Genomic DNA, 8,173 nt, shown 5'->3' with positions numbered 1-8,173 from the left:
AGTGAAACTCCGTCTCCAGAAAAAAAAAAAATTAGCAGCCAGGCATGGTGGCACACTCCTGTAGTCCCAGTTATTTGGGAGGCTGAGGCGGGAAGATCAATTGAGCCTAGCGGTTTGAGGCTGCAGCAAGCTATGATCATGCCACTGCACTCTAGCCTGGGCAACAGAATGAGATTCTGTCAAAAAAAAAAAGGTTTCTAAACCATTTGCTTATACAAAATCTGTGATAACTAGAATGAATGACATGACTCTATAGTTGGTATACCTGGAAAACTGCAAAATAAAAGAGATGTAGCAACATACTATAAAAACATGGACAATGGAAATTGTGTCTATTCAATACATTTCTGAAAATTAGTAGTACAAATATCAGTGAACACTAGAAAGCTGCTTTACAAGTTTGGACTTGTAAAAGGGATCATGATATTTGAAAATTAGAATTTTGACAGCTTGGCATAAATTATAAACTAATACACTGCACCTGTTAAGAGTAGAAATGCTTTTAACTATGGAAAAGTATAAGATTAGCCAAAAAAAGTATTTGAATTATGATTTTATCACTATTAATTTAAAAAGTAACATAGAGCAGCCTTGACATTTAGAAGAGTCTCTTTACCTATCCCCGTTTGCTTCATTTAAAACCATATGATGTGGATTTTAATATACATTTGTTGTATTATTCTTCGTTTTAAGAATATAAATAAATATGACATTATTAAATTTCTCCCGATTTTCATGGCATCAACAAAAGGATAAACAGAAGTATGAAACAATCACTTGGTTAGTAAGTATTCTACATCTTAGCCACATTGATGGAAATGAGCCTATAGCTACAGTTAAAGTACACTATTTTTCATGTACTAAAGTGCTAAAATGTTTGTAGTGTGTTTCATAAATTTAAATAGGAAATAATCTTTCTGCCCACAAAGTACAAAAAAATCTGCCAAATAAAAGCTACAGATTTTTAAAAAATGAGAAAACATGCTATGTACATGAATAAAAAGATAATCAGTTGCATTTTTAGTATTCTTCTTTTCAAATTATATACTGTTTTACTTTATTTTTCATGTCTTTCTTCATTAACAGACTTAACAGCTATTGCTAAGTGATACTGTTACTGGTGGTGAATCTGCACAGGTCTGCAGCAGCCTCAGTTCTTGCCTCTTCAGAAGAAAGAGTTCGACCGAGGGGCATAAGGCACAGTGTGAGATCGATGCAAATCTTAGAGCAGGAGTAAAAGTTTATTAACAAGTTAGAGCAGGAACAGAAGGAAGTAAACTACACTTGTAAGAGGCCAAGTGGGCAACTTGAGAGATCAAGTGCCCAGTTTAGCCCTTGACTTAAGGTTTTCTAAGTTGGCATGCTTTTGCAGTCTTGTGTCTCTTCCTGATTCTTCCCTTGGGATAGGCTGTCTAGATGTACAGTGGCCTGCTAGCACTAGGGATGGGATGCATGTGCAGTGTGTTTACAGGAGTTGTAAGCATGCTCACTTGAGGCATTCTTCCCTTACTAATCAAATGTCCCTGGAAGGTTATATACCAGTTAAAGTCCACCAGTTTGCATGTTAATGCACAAGCTTGAATTGAGCTGACTCACCCAACTCCTGAGATCTTATGGAGAAGCTGCTGATCACTAGTTGCAGGTCTTTTTATCTGTTGGAAGACTGCCTTTCCCTGGTGCCGCTGGCTGCGACCAGTTTTTATTTTAGAAAGACAGTTTAATACCATGTGATCATTACTTGATGGTTGCTTGACATTTCTGGTGGGGGTCGGGGGCTCTCCTACTCTGCTCATGTCTGACTAGCTACCTTCTGTAACATTTCCACCCGCAGGAGTCTAAGAGCCCAATTATTTTGGGAAACTGAATGTATATCAGTCTTCTGTAACTGCTTCCTGCTGACAGAGAGGTGGTGGTGGTTGTTCAGCAGGTCTTAGCCTCTTGCTAGCTCTCAGGGCAGGATGGCATTGTGGGTTGGTGAAAGCAGTATCCAGCCCGGTCCCAGGGAGACAGGGGCAGAATGTCCCTTCTGTCGTATCCCACTGATGGGCACTCTAGGGGTCCTCTGTAGAAGGGTGGTTCTTGCATATTGAAAGCAAGTATCCTTCACTGAAGATTATCTAGAGCTTGATGGCCTGAAGGTAAGAGGAGCCAAAGCGGGTTATTAGATTTAGAGGACATGAACAAAAAAGAGCAAAAGTAGACCAACAAGTGGTCCTAAAAATGGAAGAAACCAGGAGAACCATTTCCAGGTTCCTTCCCAATTTAGCCAACTTGAGAGGCTTGTTCCCATAAACTGGAGGCTTGATTTAGGAGTTGTCTGATGTTGTCTTGTACTTTTCCCAATTGATTTACTCAAAAGCAGTATTTTTCATATAAGGCTAAACAAAGTCTTCCCTGTGCTGCCGTTAAGGTATCTAGTCCTCGACGATTTTGGAGGACTTCAGCTGCTAAAGAGTTGATTTGTTCTTGCATGGTTGTTAAGGTTTTAGCCATGGCATCAGTGTTGTTGGCTATTTCCTTTGAGAGCTGGCTATAGGTTAAGGAGGGTTTTGTGATTCCAGTAATTCCAGTTCTTGTATTGGTTATAATGCTGAGTCTCATGAGAAGGAGAGGGAAATTAATTGGATAGCCTTCCTGGGCAAGATGGAATGCTCACAGACTGGTACTGTAAAAGAGAGATTACCAGGGCCCATAAAGACGTCCAGGGATACATAGCCTATGGTACAAGTTCCAGTCCAGCTAGCAGGGAGGCATTGGCGAACTAAGTAGCCACAAATATAGAAGTCTCCTTGGGTTTTAAGAGAAGTAGGAATGTTAAAATAAGGCGGTGAGGGAGGTTCCAAAAAGTTCCAAGACTGCTGACACACCAAGGTAGTTGGTGGCTATAGTTTTGCCTGCTAATACTTTGATGCATGAGGTTTGGCTTTGTTTGGATCCCTTGATTTTATTTTCCCAAAAAAGAGAATTTTGGGTTTCGTCTAATAGGATCCATTCTGCTGTGGAGCTGAGATTGACAATTTGCAGCTATTCGTTATAATCAGCAGGCTGGAACCAGAAATTTTGAGTACTGCATGAGATTGGGCATCCCTGACAAAATTGAGTGGACTTATCTAGCAAAGTTCCCCAAGGAAAGGTAATATCTGGAGGTTTGGAGAATCTTGGTTGATGGTAGAATTGGCTATGGGTATATGCTTGGTATGTCTGTTGGTTAGGCTCTACAGTGAAAGTAACATTACAAACTGTACTGTTAGAACATGTACATGGAAGAGTGCCTACATTCTTTACATTTTTGCTTTTGGTTATAACACAAATAGAGGCTACTGCCATTAAATCGATCTTAGAAAAGATGAGCCCAAAAATGGGAGGTTCCATGCAGATACCAATGAAATCTTGCTTTACTTTTGCAAGACTATTTGCAGGTCCAAACCTCCTTTTCAAATTAGGTCTCATTGATAGAAACTATGTAATTCCACCTGTATGCTTGTCCAGTCTCTGGGCGAGGCTGGATAAGCTCTCTCCGGTGTTTTAGTAGAAGAGCTCATACATAACCAGCAATTGGTGGGGAAGGGAATCTTGTGCTTTCGATCAATTGCCAAGCTTTTTCTCATGGGAAATCAAGATGGTAGTGTGCTACTCATAAAGTGGTGAGTATGAGAACCAGCAGGAGCAGACCAACAGCGACCAATGGTGATTGTAAAAGAGAGAAATTGGTCACAAAGCAAGCTGCTGCTGAAACTTCTGGTGGTGTACAGGTTGGGGTTAAAATAATGATAACAATCAGAGCAATTGCAAGTAAAATTCCTGACATTGGGATCACCTTACTTTGAGGTGAATAAGCATTACTTATCTTTTCACTTAAAGAGGAATTTCAGATCTTCCAGTGCCTTGCAAGTATATTCAGGAGCTGCGGGTGTTTCTTCTGGCTCTGGTGTGTGGGGTCCTTTCCACGGCTTCCCTTGGATGTGATATATCCGGCAGGCAATGTCTGGTACTGTAATGGCTATGGGAGGAGATAATAGAACAGTGAAGGGGCCCTTCCAGAGTGGAGTTAGTTGGGAATTCAGGGTTGCATTTTTTCAGGCTTTTATTAGAACTGGTGAGCTTAAAGGATACAGAGGTGAGGATTTTTCCCTTTCTGATTTTAGGTTTCCTCAATATTCCTGGAGAGCCTGTTGGAAGCCTGCTAAAGAAGAGACATACTAGGTGATTTTGGCAGTTTATTCATCTGGTAATAAGTCTTAATACAGGAATGGCCTACCACATAAGGCCTCTAAGGGGCTTAATTCCAAGGGAGCGTTACAGATGCAAAGGAGAGCTAAAGGTGAAAGGTCCACACTCATGGCTATGCTGTTTCCTGGCAGAGTTTATTAAGGATGCGTTTGAGGGTTTGGTTAGGTCTCTCCACTTTTCCTGAAGATTGCAGTTTCCAGGCAATGTGAAGGTACCACTTTATACCTAGGGAACTACTAACCTGTTGAGTTACATGGGAAATGAAGGATAGACCATTGTCATTCTGCAATGACCCAGGGAGCCCAAACAAGAGAATCAGTTCCTTTAAGAGGAATTTAGCTAATTCCCATGCCTCTTCTGTCCTTGTGAAGCAGGCTTCTGCACATCCTGTGAAGACATCTACAGAGACCAAGAGGTATTTATACCTGCAGAATATGCGGAGCTGAATGGAGTCCATCTGCCACTCCTCCCCAGGGTATGTATATCTACTTCGGATTGAACTTACTAATGAAAGGGGTTTCCAACTCTGGGGATTATTTATGGTATACAAGGTGCAGGCTTGAAAAACCTGTTGAATAGTTTTGTTTAGGTTTAGTCCCTTCGTGCTGAACACTCATTTACAAATTTTCCTTAGACTGTCCTTTCCAAGGTGCCAGGAGTCAGATAAACTCTTGATGACTTTCCATTGGGAGGCTTTAGGTAGATGGAGAAGTTTTCCCAACTTGTACCATTTGTTAGTTTCTTCTTTATACCCATGCAAAGTGGCCCAATCTATTTCTTCCTTAGTGTATTAGAGATGGGGAAGTTCACTGGGCAGAGAGGGAAACAAGGCCTCCCTGAAGGTATCATTTCAGATGGCTGTGTCTTTAGTTTTTGGTCAGCTAACTTATTTCCCATGCACTTTCATCAGACTTCTTCTGGTCTCCTTTACAGTGCACTACTGTCACTTCCTGGGGCAACTGAACAGCCTCTACTGGCTCTAATATTTGAGGCCCATACTTGATAGGAATATCCCAAGGTGTTAGAGACCCACTTTCCTTCCAGATAGCCATGTGCGCAGGAAGCACCAGAAAGGCATATTTGGAATCTGCACACATTGTTATTCTTTTTTTGCCCTAGTTTTAGTGCTCTGATCAGAAAAATGAGTCTGGCTAGTTGTGCTGAGGTTCCCAAGGACAGAACTTTAGCCTCTATAACATGGTGAAGGGACAGTATAGCATACCCTGCCTATCTGGTTTCATTCCTATCAAAGCTAGTGCAATCTGACAACCATATTCTATCTGGATTATCTAGGGGCTGATCTTTTAAGTCTTCCAGACTGGCATAAATTTGGTTAAGCATCTCAGTGTCCATGTTTTGAGTCATCCTCTCATGGTAGTGGGAGTAAGGAGGTTGGGTTAAGGCCACTCAACAGACTGCTCAAGTTTTCTAACAACAAGACTTGGTACTTGATCAGTCTGTTGTCAGTGAGCCACTGTGGTTCCTTTATGTCCAATGAGGGGCCTATTTTGTGGAACATCAGGAGCCAGATTGACTGTCCCATCATGATTTTGAGGGCCTCCTCAAGTGAGAGGGCTGCTACAGCCACTACCTTGAGAAAATGTAGCCACTCTTATGCTACTGGGTCTAGGTTCTTTGAAAAGTAGCCTACAGGATGATTTATTGGCCAGACGCTCTGAGTTAGAACTCCTAGGGCTACACCTAGAAAAGCCCGAAATTGCTTTCTAGTGGTTGGGGTAGGTATTCTAAGGATGGACTATATCTGTTCCGGAGGGAGCTTATGTTCTCCGGGGTAAGGATTATTCCCAGGTATTAGACCTCTTGTGTTAGTAGCTGTGCCTTGGCTTTGGACACCTTGTACCCTCTGTCTGCAAGAAAATTTAAAGTCTGGACTAGATGTTGGATTCCTAACGTTCTTGTGGGAGTGCAGATTAACAGATCATCTGCATACTATAGGAGACACCCTCTCTCCTTAAGAGTTAGAACCTGCAAATCTTTAGCCAGGGCTTGCCCAAACAAATGGGGACTATCTCTGTGACCTTGTGGAAGCACTCTCCAAGTGAATGTTGAATCCTTCCTTTTTCATTCTCTCACTCAAATGCAATAAAAGTTGGGATGATGGGTCTAAGGGGATACAAAAGAAAGCATCTTTGAGATCTAAGACTGAAAACCACTGAGCATCTGGAGGTACTTCTCCTGGAATTACGTATGCATTGGGGACCATTGGGTGTATTGAGACTGCTGCCTCATTTATGATTTGCAGGTCCTGGACTAGCCTGTATTCTCCATTGTTCCATTGCTCTTTTTAACAGGTAAGATAGGGGTGTTACAGGGTGAGTTACAGGGTATTGATAATCCGTGTTTTACAGATTTTTCAATCAGGGTTGGAAGTCCCTTTTTGGCCTCTGGCTGGAGAGGACACAGCCTTCTACAGGACAGCAGGAAGATCCTTGAGCTGAATTACTATAGTCATTGCCATTATGGCCTTTCCTGGTATTCCTGGGGAGCAGATCTCTGGATTAATGGGAAGCTCTGTGCACAGTTCATGTATGTGTGTGTGTGTGTGTGTGTGTGTGCGTGTGGCATACAATTGTATTTGGAAAAGGATGTGCTGGTCCTGGAGGAAAGGTTAACTGAGATCCTAGTCTGAACAAAATATCTCTACCCAAAAGGGGCATAGGACATTCTGGCATCACTAAAAATGAGTGAGAAAAAACAGTTGCCACACACAGGCCCCACAGAGGAGGAGTAAACCTCCAGGTTATGAGTGCCCCATTTACCCCCATCAGCTGAGGGGATTTGGAGAATAATTGCCCAGTAAAAGAGATAAGCACTGAGCAGGCTGCTCCTGTGTCCAAAAGAAAACTTATATTTCTACCTACCACATCCAAAGCAGCCCTTGACTCCATCTCTTCTATAGTGATGTTTGATCCAGGAGCCAACCAGAGCATAGGGCCCCTTCAGCTCAAGGCTATCAGGGATTAGGAGTCTGTCCCAGGGTTCCTTCAGTGCTTAGGGCAGTCACGTTTTCAGGGGATGAGCTTGTGGCAGAGGAGCTAAGCTGTTCAGGGCTTTTTCCCATCTATCTCATTGGGGCAATTGGCCTTCCAGTGGCCTGGCTTCCTACACTGACAGCAGTTGTCTGGGAAGATACTCCAAGAACAACCTCAAGGGGCTTAGCAGACTTGTAGGGCAGCAAGTAGTTGGAACTGCTGCTTTTCCTTTTGCCTCTCCTTTTCTTGAGCCCTTTCCTCTTTCACCAGGTCCTGGTTGTAAAAGACCAAGGAACTTAGTCTGAGGATGTCAAGCATAGGGATATTGGGGCCCAGTGTGAGCTCTTGGAGTTTCCTCTGAATATTTGGGGCTGTCTGAGTTAGGAAATGGTCCTTTAGGACCATTCTGGTGTCTGGGTCAATGTTAGTATGTTTCATTAGGGTTTCTTGTAGCCTCTCTAGGACAGCAGTGGCTTTTCAAGATGGGCTTGGTCTATTAAGGCCAATCTATTAGAGTTCACAGGCTTTGTTATTCTAGCTTTTACTCTTTTACCAGACAGATGAACATGTGGTCCTTTGCCCATATACCCCCCTGGGTATTGTAATGCCAATTAGGGTTGACCTGGGGAACTGCAGTCGATCCCACAGGGTAGCCACCAGGAACCATTATATGCATTGCATTTGCAAATTGTTGGCCCCCTCCATAATGGAGTCATATTCTTAGACAGAGCTTTCCCTATATGACTGACGAATCCCTCTAGGTGAGTTCAAATGTTAAACCCAGTTTATGGAACCTTTTGATATATTTGTCAGGGTCCTTTATAAACTTTCCTAGTTGTGTTTTAATTTGGCTCAGGTCTTGCATAGTGAATGGAGTCTGGACTCTAGTGAGTCTACTGGGGCCACTAACCTCTTGAAGAGGGCATAACTTAAGGGGATGATTTCCAGAG

The 8,173-nt window shown here is 42.5% G+C and overlaps 1 long non-coding RNA gene across 1 annotated transcript in view; it reads right to left on the bottom strand.

The window, feature by feature from the left end:
* Positions 1 to 1,140: 1,140 nt before the first annotated feature.
* LOC134732741 (uncharacterized) overlaps positions 1,141 to 8,173 on the bottom strand; it is a 239,310-nt gene continuing 232,277 nt past the window's right edge. Inside the window, exon 4 of the long non-coding RNA XR_010116221.1 lies at positions 1,141 to 4,000. This is a non-coding gene — a long non-coding RNA (uncharacterized lncRNA). The remainder of the gene's footprint in view (positions 4,001 to 8,173) is intronic.

The sequence above is a fragment of the Symphalangus syndactylus genome, chromosome 16 (assembly GCF_028878055.3).
Source record: "Symphalangus syndactylus isolate Jambi chromosome 16, NHGRI_mSymSyn1-v2.1_pri, whole genome shotgun sequence".
Lineage (NCBI taxonomy): Eukaryota > Metazoa > Chordata > Mammalia > Primates > Hylobatidae > Symphalangus > Symphalangus syndactylus.
Note: the sequence above shows the minus strand (reverse complement) of the source record. Positions and strands in the feature narration are given on the sequence as shown.